At 35.7% G+C, this 13852-nt stretch overlaps 1 protein-coding gene across 1 annotated transcript in view; it reads left to right on the forward strand.

Moving 5' to 3' along the window:
• JAM3 (junctional adhesion molecule 3) overlaps window positions 1-13852 on the forward strand; it is a 63612-nt gene that overhangs the window by 20158 nt on the left and 29602 nt on the right.

Below are 13852 nucleotides of genomic sequence, written 5' to 3' on the forward strand. Positions count from 1 at the left end.
TGGAAGTGAAGAAATAGGGGCACCATTGCTGCCAAAATATTTTCTGGCGGATACCACCCCTAGCAACAGCAGCACCTGATAGGAGCACTGCTATGTTTTAACCCTAATTAATCATTATAAAGTGTGGTTTAGGGCCTTGCCACTCAAGGTGTGGTCTGTAGACCAGCAGCTTATAAAGATGGGAAATTTCCACCTCAGATCCAGAGTAGTGAACCAGAATCTTCATTTCACCAGATGCCGAGTGCTTAGCACGCACAGTAATGTTTGAGGCATGCTGGGCTCAGTTGCTGCAGAATATATGGACTGAGTGGTTGCAAGTTCTAGTCAATTTGCCTGATGGTATATTAGCGCAAAATTTTTAAAATAGTCTTGTACCATATTTGTATATGCAAAGAGATAGTTTAGAAGAGATCCCAAACAGATGAATATTTTCCCATTATATTTGGACTTTTGTTATAAAATGTAATTTTAGCAAATGGGAAAACAAGGTTGGTTTATTTTCTGTCTTTCTATCGAACTTCTTTTCTGTCATATTTGTTCAACAGAAATCTAAAATTTAACACACAGCAAATTAATCATCTTTTCTTTGCTGGACTTAATACAACTGTTAACATTGTCTGGCCATTGGAAGCTGCTTATATAATTAGCTGCTATCACTGCAGTGAGCTCTGAATTGAGTATAACTTAAGAAAGGGCCTGTTTTCTCTGATCTAGTTGGTATGTTTAGTTCCATCTGGAAATTCTGGGTCTGCAGAGTAGTACGGTGGCTTTATATATGGAGACAAAATTAAGGCAACTGCTTTTACACTCTTTGGTTCATGTCATACTTCATAGTAAGTATATAGCAGTGTTTGAGAATTTACTCTATTTTAAGATTCTTCTCAAATCCAGGGACCAGTTGTTTGGGCAGATGTTTACTTGGGATTCTAAGTACCTGCTCTTCCACTCAAGGGAAGACAATCTCTCTGAAGCCTTAGTTCTGTTAACCAGAAGCTAATTCTGTATTTACCTGCTCCTAGTCCTTTCTCTAGCAAAGGCTGGCTCCGTTTGAACATTTCCCACCACCGTGTGCACACACTGACTTCTCTGGTGTATTGAGTGCTAGTTTATCAGCAGTGAACATGTTTGGATTCTTTCCTTTGGTAAATGCTGGCCAGAATGACTCCCTATGTTGTACCAGTCGATGAAGGACTCCTCAGTTTGTGGTTGCTCAGAAGTCACCATTTTAATTATATTTGATTTGGTTTATAATCATTAAATATTTGCTGTATCCTCAAATTATATTTGGCACTTTTAGAATGTTTGAGGTTTACTGAGAAAATATGTGTATGTTAGGGCTGTGGAAGAGGGCTGGAATATAGCATTGTCCTTGAGGGGTCCCTTTGTAGTACATAATACAGAAAAGCTTTCTTCATGGTCCCTCCACACCATCTGCTCACATCGGGCAGAGCTTCTTGGGGTGAGGGGAAGGACCTTAAGAGAGGAATGGAAAATAGTGAATGTGTCTTAATTTATCATCTCCTTCTCCCCCAATAGTTAGAACTTAGAAACAGTTTCTTAGAGGGAATTTCTTAAATAAGTATTATGGAAGTTGGCAAATTGTGGAAACAGTGTAATATCTGTGGTCGATCTACATTTCAGGACATTTTTCATATTAGATTGAGTCTTAGCTGGTCACTTTGCTCTGACATTATGCACAGAGGAAAAGGGTACATCAACAACACCTTCATTTTAGACATAATTCTCAACAGGTACCTCTGGAATCTTTTGTTGAACCTTTTTGGAGCATTATGGACAAACTTAATGTCTTTTGCAGAGATATCTCTCTTTTTTAAAATTTATTATTATTATTTTTTTGTCGACATTGGTTAATGAAATACAGGAAGTTTCAGGTGTACAATTTAACAGTAAGGCATATATATATTGCATTGTAGGTTCCCCTCCCATAGTTAGATTTCTTTTTGTCACTATATATTTGGCCCCTTTCACCTCATCTAGAGACATCTCTTCTTACATCTGATTAGTCTGACTTTGAGGAGCAGGCTGACTTCTGGTTGTTTTGTCAATTCTAGATTCTTTCTACTAATGGAGAAGGCAGGTATTATGGGAAGGAAAAATCTAAATGGCAAAGAATTAAAAACAATTTAAAACTGTATTACGTATTACTTTAAATAACATTTCCTATTTTTCTGACCAAATAATGTTTACCTCTGGTTAATGTTGTCAAGATGCCACTTTATAGATCCCCAAAATCATAGAAAGTAGTTTTAAGGAGTGATCTTCAGATTTCTTTTTAATTAAAAGTTTATCCTTAATTTTTTAATTCCATATATATACTTTTTTTTTTAGCACTATAAGATTGATGGTGAGTTCCTGCCATTATTAAGGGCTGTAGCCCTTGCGTTCCCCCCACATCTGGATGAGATCCATCTCCTGGGTCTAGTCAGTATTTAGCCTGTCTGCTGTAAATGCAGGGCATTGTGCTAAAGTGAGAGCAAGGCTCTGCCCTCCAGGAAAAATAGTTGGGGAGAAGACAGAGCTGGCCATTCCTTTTATTGCATCCACACCATGCATGCATATAACCTCATGCATATGCAACACCTTCAGTTGCAAATGGACTGCTTTTAAAGAAAGAGTGGACATAAACGTCAACTTCAGAGGAAAACTAAGCAGTTCCAAATTAACTAAAATCTGTTTTTTGAAAGAGGTCTGTTAATGAAAAGAAGCGAGGTCTTACAAAAGACACAATAACCAAAATTAGATAAAACCCATTAGAAGGTTCGTGTGAGATATTGGGGATTTGAAAAATTTGCAAACTTAACTTTAATGAGTTGGGAGAGATAGTAACCTATTTCTACCTGGGTAAGATTTTGCTTTTCCTGTGTATCTGAAGTCAGAATCATAGTTCTTGAGGCTGAAATGCCTCTTCATAGGTATGGCAAGTCAAGTGTACAGATGTGCAGTCTCTTTAAGGTTGGGTCAGCGATTATCTTCCCTGTATGCTCATGGTACCTCTAACAAGATAGCTAAAGTGGCAGAAAGAAATTCTTTGTTGCATCATACCAAAAGCATTGTCAAAGTGCACTGAACTGTGAATTAGACAAATAGCATCATTTTTCTTTTATTTTTCTGAACCTGATTTTTATTATACTGAGCTTCCTCACTGAATTCAGAGCCACCTTTCTGACCTTGACAAGGTAGAGCTTCACCTGCTGCAATTTGTGAGGGAAAGCTCCGTAAGCACTCCTCCCGGAATAGCTTTCCCACTGATTTCACCATTAAAGACGTACCTTTGGGTTAAGCCAGTCTCCACAAAGTTTTTCTTTAAATGCATCTGTGCTGCAAGAGGGAGGAACGAGATGAGATCAGTGTAAGACACAAGTGGCACTTGGCAGGTTTCAGAGTTGTATTAACACCGATGTTAAAGTCTTTTTCCATTTTCTAGATTTTCTTTCTCTCACCCAGTCCCCACTACTTGGAAGGAGATTTGAGGGTGCTTATATAACAAGTGTGTATAGATCCCTCTCTCTCACTCTGTCTTTCTCCTTGGTGGTGGTGTTGGAGGATGAGACAATATTAGTCATTTGTAATGTAATGTAACCACATAGATAACCTGTTTGCAGGCTTATAGATCTCATTAGAAGAGTACTTTGAGGTAAATTCCCTCTTATGCCACTTTTTAGTTCCTTTCTCTGGAGCTTCAATGATGTGATCACATTTTTCTGATCCAGACAAGTTTCTGTGACTCTTAATTCTGAAGGCTCCCTGTGTCTTCTGCAGAGTGATTGCTTTCTGAACAACATCCAGTGTTCTTTGCTGCTTTCCACCCACAGAGCCTTTCTTGCTGAGGAGGAGGTGTGATGTAGGAAAATCATGAGTGCTTTCCCAACCCATTCTATCGATGGCCCAGATGGTGAGGAAAATCCCTTAAGGAGCTGAAAATTGAATGAGTGGTAGCAGAAATAAAAAACCCATAATTAGACTCCCATTCTCTTTAAGACCACTTTAGAGTTTCCACTCTTTTATTTATGTGTCTGAGTCTTATTTTCCAATTGATAGTGAGCTCCTTGAGGAAAGTCTTGGTTTACACACCACTGAAACCCCAACACCCTAGAAAGTGGTTCTTTAATATTAATAATGATTAACATTGATCGAATGCTTTCTATGTGTCAGGTAGCATACTAAGGACTTTATATATGCTATCTTATTTAATTCGTACATCCTTAAGAGAGAAGTATTGTAATTACCTCCATTTTATGGATGAGAAAACAGAGAGGTTGCATAAGTAAGTTGCAAATACCTGATATGCAGTGGAGACAGAATTCAAACCCAGACATTCTCAAGTATGAGCTCTTAATGCACTATATTATATTACTTCTTTATTAGATACTCAGTTTCTAAATAAATATTTGCTGAGCAAAAGAACGAGTGAACCAAACCTAAAATTAATTATTTGAAACCACATAGTGATGTTTTATGGCTTCTTAGAATAGACTGTGCTCAGTTTAAGTAGTCACCCAGAATGCATGGTGCAGCGCTTGGTGCTGCTCATAATTTAGGGAGAGATATTACCCCTGTTATAAACACCCAACATGGAATAACAGTGTAAACATCATGAAAATTTCTTCTCTTTTTGTTTTCCAAACAAAACAATCAGGAACGATTTAATAGTGATACTTTACTTTATGAATACAACAGATATCACTTGATGGTAATGCCAAGTTAATGTGATGTTATCGTTTATAGAATGGCATTGCCATTTAAGTACAAATTAAAATGTGGATTTTCTTCCCAGTTCTCTATATAGTAAGTGGTTTGCTCTCGGAACCACAGAGTATATTCAAGGGTGACAGCCATTTCACTATAAGCACAGCCTTTTGATTTATTGAAGATAAGACCAGAATATTTGTTCATACAAGGATAGCAAGGAAGTGCCTTTGGTAAGGATTTTATTTCCTCAGGGAGAGAGAGCATTGAACTGTGAGTCAGGATATCTAGATCTTAATCATGTCTCTATTTTAAATTTTTGTTGAGTTTAGCTAAGGCGTTTCTTTTGTTATTGCTTTAATATTAGAGAGTGTCCTAACTACACAAGAATATACAGAAACCTTCTTTGTGCCTATATAATGATACAGTGTTCTTTTGGTAGAATTTTCCATCTTCCACTAGCAATGCCTTTTATCTTCATAAAAAGCAAATCTGGTCACCTTACTCTCTTCATTTATTTTCCTCACTCCAGTTTTTATTGAGTGCTTGCTATGTGCCAGGAATTGTTATAAGTCCTTTATATGCAGTAACTCATTTAATTATCTCAATTACATTATGATGTAGGCACTGATACCCACATTTTATAGCCGAGAAAACTGAGACACGGTAATACCTAAAGTTGCATTGTAAGTGAGGGAACTGGTATCAAACCCAGAGAGTCCAGTGCTGGAACCCATACTGTCAATTAGTACTCTTTATTGCCTGTCAGTGAAACATTTCTTTCTCAAAAATCATTCAACAAAATGTTTATGAGCCCTTAATATATGTCAATTACTGTGCTAGACACTGGGGATTCAGAGGTGACTAAGGTTCAGGCACTTGGGTTCAAATAGTCTGTCTTCAAGAGTGCATTTGACTAGAGTGCTTTTCTAATAACCTTTCTGGTGATTTAGTCAGGAGCATGGGACCGTTCCAGCCCCCACCCCCTTACACAGAAGGCAGCATATTAAACTTTCTCTAAGACTAGTCTGTGGCTTTAGGCTGCAAATGTAACAGAATTTTCATCTTTCACCCTTCCCCTTTTTTTTTGTCAGAAGATATCTACAGTATATGTAGTCAGACAGGGCAGTACAGCAGGATGGATAAGAGCACATATCTGGAACCACAACCTGGTTCATCTCCCCCTGTACTTAGCTGCTGCATAACTCTCTGAATCATTCTCCTCATCTGTGATGAGGGTAATCTCAGTCCCTACTTCGCAGGATTGTTGGGAGGAAATACGAAAGTCCAGTTCTTGTAAGGAACATGTTCAGCTCATAAGAAATATTCCTGGGAATGTGTGTGTGTGTGTGTGTGTGTGTACATTGTCAGGTGTGAACATTTGTATTTTATGTAATATACATACACACACTTAATATTCTTGTTTAGAGTACGATTATAGTTTGGCTTGAAACCTGTACTTCCATTTCTAAGCCTGAGTTTACAGCTCATTGTAAATTACTTTCCTCTAATAAAAATGTTGATGTTGCCATAGGAGATAGATAGTTTTAACATACAAGCTATTTTTCTATTTTTAGAGATCCACTGTCTTCCTTGGGTCTAAAAATATAATTCATGTGATTATAGAGGTTGTGGTAGGAGGGAGAGGTTAGACTCCAGATTGCTGCATTGTTTGGGTGCTATGAGAATGTTGGGTTTCTATTATAACTGTGCAATTTGGTATATGGTTATCCTATTAATTTATGGATCTATAGAAGCTAAACATGAAATCCTTCTCCACTGAGATGAATTCTCTAAAAAGAACACAGAGATTCCTGCTTTATTTTTTATCTGGAATGAGAACACTTTTTTCTAAGCTTCAGTTTTCTTTTAATATGTGATTTTAACCATTTCTCCACTTTCCCACTCTTTTCCTTATTCCTTGTTACATTATAGGATCTCACTTTAAAATTCAAACGCAGGGCCAAAAGCTTGATTCTGGAATGTTTGGGGAAAGATCATTACATGGGTTGAAAAATTTAAGAGTTCCTTCCTTTAAAATACTATGATTTTACTGACCTGTTAGGATCTTGCACACTGACAGCTTGAATTTTCATTGCTGTCTTTCTGTAGTTGAGTAAAATAGTGGATGTGTGTTGGAGTGGGATACAGGAATATAGCATAGGCATAGGAAAGGTATAAGAACAAAGAATTATCTTCATTAACCATGTTAGTCCTATATTCTTATGCCCTAAACTTCTCACAGAAGGAAACAGTTAAGATACCTCCATATCTATGCCAAGTTTTGGGAGTGAGAAATTCTGGGTTAGAGCTACTATATTCTTAGTCAGCAGACTACTGTGTCACAGGGCCACACATCAGAACCCTGTTTTTGAATTGAGAACATTTCAGGAAATAATTGAGATATAATTGTCATTCGATAAACTGCGTATACTTAAAGTGTACAGTCTGATAAGTTTGGCATATATATATAAACTCTTTAAACTACCACCACAATCAAGATATTGTACATATCCACCACTACCAAAAGTTTTCCTGTGCCCCATTGTAATCCTTCCCTTCTGCCCCTTCATCCACATCCACCCCATCCTGCCCTATCCCCTGGCAGCCACTTACCTATTTTCTGTCATTACATGCTTGTTTGGATTTCATAGAATTTTATATAAATGGGCTCTTTTTATGTCTGGCTTCTTTCGCTCAGCATAATTATTTTGATATTCATCCATGTTGCAGCGTGCATCAGTAATTATTTCCTGTTATTGTGAATAGTAGTATGTCATTGTATGGAAATATCAGTTTATCTGTTCACTCACTATTCCTGGTTATTTGGGTTGTTTCCAGTTTTCAGTTATTACAAGTGAAGTTTTTGTGAATATTCATGTACACATGATTTCATTCTCTTTTGTAAGTATTCTAACATACAATTGCTGAGTCAAATGATAGGTATATGTTTAAATTTTTAAGAAACCGCCAAACTGTTTTCCAAAGTGGTTTTCAGATTCTCACTGGCTGTGAAATCCAGTTTTTTATATACTCATCAGCACTTGATCTGGTCAGTCTTTTTAATTTTAGCTATTCTAATAGGTTTATAGTGGTATCTTATTGTTTTAACTCACATTTCACTAATGGCTAATGATGAGCATCTTGTGTTTATTTGCATTCCATCAAGTCTCTATTGTGGTTACTCAACTGCCATTTTAGAGTGAAAGTACCCATAAAGGATAAGTAAAAGAATGGGTGTGGCCGTATTCCTGTGAAACTTTATTTACCAAAACAAAAACAGCCACAAAAAAAACCAGGGAGCAGGATGTACACGGCCTTTGGATTGTAGTTTGCTTACTCCTGACATATATGAAAAAGATAGACTTCTTTCCAATCTGGATGCTTATTAAAATATCTTTTTTCATGCCTGACTGCATGGGCTAAAACCTCCAATACAGTGTTGACTAGAAATGGTGAGTACAAATATCCTTGTCATGTTCCTGCTCTTAGGAGAGAAGCATTCATTCTTTCATCATTAATTATAATTGTATTTGTAGGTTTGCCATGGTACTGTTTACCAAGATTCACAAATTCCCTCTATTCTTAATTTTGCCTTTAATTGAACCAGCTTTTGGTTTATTGATTTTCTTTCTTTCTTTTTTTTTGTTGATTGTCTCGCTCAGGAAGTTTCTTTCTTTTCTAATTTTTTTTTTTTTAATCAGGATTGGATGTTGGATTTTGTCAAGTGATTTTATGCGTTTATTGAGAATGCCGTATAGTTTTTCTTTTTTAGTTTGTTAGTATGATGAATTACATTGATTGGTTTTCAGATGTTAAGCCAACCTTGTATTCCTGGGATGACCCTCCATTGGTTTTTTTAAAATATATTTTTTGGATTTGATTAGCTAATCTTTTATTTGGAAATTTTGCACCTATGTTGATGAGATATATTGTTCTGTAGTTTTGTTTTCTCGTAATGTCTTTGTCTGGTTTGGATATTAGGGTAATGCTATCCTCATAGAATGAATAAGTTGAGAAATGTTTCCTTCTCTTCACATTTCTGGAAGCGTTTGTTCAAAATTGATAAGATTTTTTCTTTAAAGGTTTGGTAGAATTCCCTGGTGAAATGCTTTGGGCCTGGAGTTTTCTTTGTGTGGGGGCTTTTATCTACATTTTTTTTTTAATAGACATAAAGATATTCAGGTTACTTCTTCTTGAGTAATCTTTGGTAGTTTGCGCTTTCAAGGAATTATTTCCTCTAAGATGTCAAATTTATAAGCATAAATGTACTTATAATATTGCCTCAATGTTCTGTTAATATCTGTACAATTGCAGCGATGCCACCTCTCTGATTCCTGATATTGTCAATTTGTGTTTTCTCTATTTTTCCTGATCAGTCTAGGGTAGAGGTTTAATTTTATTGATCTTTTCACAGAACCAGCTTTCAGTTTTATTGATTTTTTCCTATTTTTCTATAATCTGTTTCATGATTTCTGCTTTGATCTTTATTATTCCCTTTATTTTGCTTACTTTAGGTACAACTTGTTCCCCTTTCCACTTTCATAATGTAGAAGCTGAGACCTTTATGTGAGACCTTTACTCTTTTCTAATATAGACTTTTAGTGCTATAAAAATCACTGTGATTACTGTTTTAGTGGTTTACTACAATTTTGACATGTCATTTTGACATTTCATTTTTATTCAGTTCAAAATACTTTTTAATTTCTCTCTTGATTTCTTTGCTTTATGGATTATAGAAAAGTATGTTATTTAGTTTCCAAATATTAGAGATTTTTCAGATATCTTTCTGCTATTGATTTTTAGCATAGTGGTTAGGTATTTTGTTGAATGACCCTTAATCTGAGTTTGTCTCATGTTTTCTCTTGATTAGACTTAGATGATACGTAATATCATCATGATATGTTACTGATAATTTTACCTTGATCTCTAGGTGTAGGTGGTGTCATCTGTATTGTAAAGTTACTATTTTTCCATTTTTGAACTCTATTTGTTAGAAGTCCAACCTATATTCAAGGGGAGAGGAATTAGACTTCACCTCCTGGAGAGAAGAATATCAAATATTTTTAGATGTGTGATAAAACCACCACAATAACTAGTAAATATCTGGAGGGAATCAGATATTTCCAAATATTCTGTTTGTCCTTAAAAATTTTCTTCTGATTTTGGCACTCATCAGTGGATCTTGCCTGTGGCAATTATTATTCTGGTGTTCTAAAGGTGATTTTGTATTTCCTTCATTTTTCCTACATTTACTAATTGAAATTATTCCATAAAGAAAATTTATTCTCTTTCTCTCATTTATTTGCTTACTCATTCACTTATTTACAGCATTATGGACTCACAGGATTTTATTTTATTTTTTGCGTTACAATCCAGTACTATTATAATTTTTTTTTTGCTCAGATCTTCCAGCTTTAGCCACCGGAAGCTCTTTTAGTGTGCCTTCTGGTCCTTTTGATATTTTGGTTGCTGTTTGTTTGTTTTAGTATTTTCTCACTTTCTGGTACTACAAGATGTTCCAGGCTCATCTTATAGTTTCCCTGCTCTAGCCCTGTAACCAACATTTTCTCTGAGGAGCCCTAGTTCCCTTTACTAGAAATTAGTACTTAGAAACCAGGATTTGAGCACTGAATAGGCTTGTACATCTGGGCTCTCCCAGTAGACAGGGTTAGGAGATATATGTATTTATACTAACCTATGTATATACATATGTCATTTATTTCTCTATTTGTATATATATTAAAATTAACATTAGTTTTTACTGGTATCTTTGACTAATCCAGCAGTATAGAGTTATTTCTAGCTTTTCCTTCTTGCATATTTATAACTTTTTTCTTTGACAGTGAGAAACTTGGCTCTCATTATCAATGGCATATTTATAGTTTCTGTTTGTTCAACCCTGTAATACATATGAAGTATTTTCAGTTCTAACCCATACCGCTGTGAGAAACAAATTTATCAACTAGAGCAGTGTTAGTGTTTATAATATCCAGTCAAAACACTGTTTTCTAAAGTTATTTATGTCAACTTCTTGTTTCCCCACCCCTTGAAGTGAGGTTTTGTTATTTGTAATACAGTTAATTTCATTTGTCAGAGTCTGCATTTCATCTGGGTTCCCTGGATATCCTGGATGATATATTTTCATTTTCATACAGTAAAGTTAACTCTTTGTGCTGTACAGTTTTAAAGGGTTTGATGAATGCTTAATCATTTATTCACTATCACAGTACCATACCCTAATAGTTCCAAAATGCAGCCTCTTTGCAGTCAACTCTAACTTACTGCTTTTTAAAAATAAAGTTATTTATTAAAATGTTATTTCATAGATCTTTGTAGTATATTTTGTTATTAAAATATTTTTTTGCTAAAATAAATTTCAGAGTAGCTTTTGACATGAAAAATTTTGTAGGTTTGCCAAGGGCTGGAGTTCATTAAGTTTTGTTAGGTTGAAATCAGCAGTAGAGAGATCAAGCTAAGAAGATGATTTCTTTGTTTTCTTTTTGTCCTAGAATGATAAAAAGTCTTTGAAGTGGCAACCAGAGAATACTTTCCCCTCCAAATAGGTATCTCTAGTTTTCCAAACCATAGTAGAACAGTTGTATATCAGTGAATGGTAGTTAACCAATTTTTTTTTAAAGTCGCTTGATGATAACTGTCCAAAGCCTGCCACTATTAATTTTTCAAAAATCTCTTGCACTGTAATGGCATAGTCTAGCTGACCGTTATATCTGTATTCCATTTTCTTTTTTATCTCCTTTTATACACTTTGCACTCTCTCCCTTTTCTTATGTTCATTTATATGTGTATTTATTCAGTAAACTATATATATGTAGTCCTGACTGTGCCTGTGTCAGTAACCTCCAGATATCACTCTTATATTGGCCTGTTTTTTTTCTGTCTCCTTAGAATGAGTTTTAATATAAAATCAAAATTTTTATTTTTTGTCATTAGTTTAATTTCTTGAATATATATTCTGTTCTGAATTAAATATATAAGTGGATTGAATATTTGTTGAGATAAGAAAAAGCAAATTAAATTGTTTTTATGTGATTTGTTTAGTCTATATATCAATCAGTGGTCATCAGTAGAAAAAGGTTTTCCTACCTCTGTATGAGGGAGGAAATACTGGTCATTTATAATCTATTCTTTTACCTCAGGTGGGACTGTATTAAAAGTAATGTGAACATAAGAGGATTGAAATTTTTGGAAAGATTAACCCTCCACTTTCCTTACTCTCCAACATCTCAGTCCCCATGGGAACATTGCATAGCATTTTAAAAAAACATGTTAAAGCTAAAGCCCATGCGTCGTAGCTTGAATATGTTTCCTCTTGTTGATATGTCAGTGGAATAAAACAAATAATTAGTCCCTGTCTTCTATACAGCGGTTCTTGGAAGGTAAAATTGCCTTACATGTTCAAGCCTAGAACCCCTGAGGTTCTAGGTTTAGATTCTAAAGTAGAGTGAACCATGTGCTCTGCCCTGCACCATCATAGCTAAAGCTGTTTCCATGCACATCTGAAGGATACCAAGAACAGAGTGGGCTCTGGAGAGTACATGCTGGAAGGGATTACTGCAGTGTCTGCAGTTGAAATGCAGATGAAATTTTGAATTATTTCTCTGTAACATATGAGAGCACACTGTCTCTCTGAATTCTCTAATACGAGAATCTGTAATCACATGCAAAATTGTGTTGCAGAACTGGGCTCGCACAGAGAGTAGCTTCATGCTAAGGTCTTATGCTCAGGGCAAGTGTTAGGGATAATTTATTTCCAGATGAGATATTTTACAGAACAAGAAAATGTCTTGACATGTGTTCTGTGTTTAGTCATACGTATTTATTATGCCTCAGTACCTCTAAGATGAGTCTCATTGCAGCAAATAGAGAATTTTATGTGTTCATCTGTGCTTTAGAGCCAAGAATATTTTATAATTGGTCAAATTGGCCTGCAATTAGAGAAGGTGATAGTGTCAAGTTCATGCAAAGATGATGACCCCCTCTCCACCAAGCCTTTGTATAAATCTATTTACTTCGCTGCAGGGGAACACTGAACACTTTGATTTACACTGCATAAATTCTTTACGAACTATTGAAAAATTTGATAAATTATTGCATTATTATGATAGAAGTGGTGCCATTACTTTGGGTGATTCTTTCCCTTTCCCCTCTGCCTTCCCCCTACCTGTTCCCCCCACCTCTATATTCTTTACTCCCCTTCCCCCACTTTCACCCTTCCTTCCTGTCTTCTTTCTTCTTCTTTTCCCCAACCACAAGTTTAGGATATTTTATCTAGATTTTTACTTGGTGATTTGATGCTGAAAGGGCATGTAGGACCTAGCCCTCTTCCTTTTCTCCTTTTGGTATTCTTCTATTGCTTTCATTAATACAACAGTAATTTCTTTCCCATGTTTATCCTTGACTTTCTACTTAACCTGTATAAACCTATCTATTAGAGATGGGAGTGGGGCTGGGAAGAAGTCCTTCGAGGGCAGTTATTTCTTCAAACACTTCCATGTAAGGTGATTAGGTGGAGTTTCACTCTGGTGTTATCTGACTTGGTTAGTCGTACTTGTGGTCAAGAAATCCCTGATGGCATTAGTTTGGAGATATGACTAGAAACAAGAGTACATCCAATAGCATCTCATTTGATGTCTTCCTGCTAGCTTAACATTGGAGTATGACATCATATTACTCTAATTCTACATTTAGAGTTGCCACTGAAAGTTCTTTATGGAACGTATGTGCAATGAAATTACATAGATTTCCCTCTAAATTTGAGATTCAAAACAAGAAATGTCATTGCCATAGTATTAGTCAGTGTTCTCCAGAGAAACAGAACCAATAAGATGAATAAAATAAAATAGAATTTATTTAATTAAGGCATATATGGCTTATAGGTATAAAGAGATTTATTTTAAAAAAACTGGCTCATGTGATATGGAGGCTAGGCTGGCCAGTGGGCTGGAGACTCAAGAGAGCTGAAGGTGCAGACAGGTCTGTCTGTAGTCTGCTGGAGAAAGTCCCTTACTCAGGGAGGCTGATCTTTTTTATTTATTCATGCTTTTTAACTGATTGGATAAGGCCTGTCCACATTATGGAAGGCAATGTGCTTACTCAGAGTTTGCCAATTTAAATGTTAATC

Source organism: Pteropus medius, unplaced genomic scaffold (assembly GCF_902729225.1).
Source record: "Pteropus medius unplaced genomic scaffold, Ma_sr-lr_union100, whole genome shotgun sequence".
NCBI lineage: Eukaryota > Metazoa > Chordata > Mammalia > Chiroptera > Pteropodidae > Pteropus > Pteropus medius.